This window comes from Pteropus alecto, unplaced genomic scaffold, assembly GCF_000325575.1.
Source record: "Pteropus alecto unplaced genomic scaffold, ASM32557v1 scaffold81, whole genome shotgun sequence".
NCBI lineage: Eukaryota > Metazoa > Chordata > Mammalia > Chiroptera > Pteropodidae > Pteropus > Pteropus alecto.
Window position 1 is genome coordinate 10,902,905 of NW_006433378.1, and position 659 is coordinate 10,903,563.

General features: G+C 36.1%; 1 pseudogene; it reads left to right on the top strand.

Annotated features, from left to right (window-relative positions):
* Positions 1-230: 230 nt before the first annotated feature.
* LOC112476941 lies at positions 231-349 on the top strand (annotated as a pseudogene).
* The last annotated feature ends 310 nt before the right edge of the window (positions 350-659 follow it).

A 659-nucleotide genomic window follows, 5' to 3' on the forward strand; every position in this document is an offset into this window, starting at 1 on the left:
CAAGGCAAGGAGAGAAGAAAACTACATCTTAAACTCTGAACCACAAAAGTGAACATACAGGGAATAGATCTATTTAAGTGTTTTGTCAATACCAGCTTTAGTATTGCCACTGGGTTTTATAAAATTTTTAGGACTTAGTTTATTGGGGTTTTTTATAGAAGCTTTGCTGCTAAATTTAAGCTACTGTTATCAATCAGAAGCTGGAAGTATTTTTAAAAGTCTGAGTTATTTTCTATAGCCATGCCACCCTGACTGTGCCTGATCTCATCTGATCTTGGAAGCTAAGCAGGATCAGGCCTGGTTAGTACTTGGATGGGAGACCACCTAGGAATACCAGGTGCTGTAGGTGTGTTAAAAAAAGGGAGGCCACGAAAAAACAAGGGGGTGTGGTTTAAAAAAAAAAAAAAAAAAAAAAAAAAAAAAAAAAAAAAAAAAAAACTCTGAGTTATCATTTGACAAGAGTTTAGGAGTTATAACTTACTCCCCCACCACCACCGAAGAGTGTCCGTGAAAATATTCCCATTCTGCATTTTGAATCCCCAACAAGATATATCTATCATGTCTTATTGCTGACCAAAACTCTTCCTGAGCTCCCCTAATCATATTTTCTTTGGCATGGAGCAACTCTGAAAAGGATATGAGATGAATAAAAAAATTCA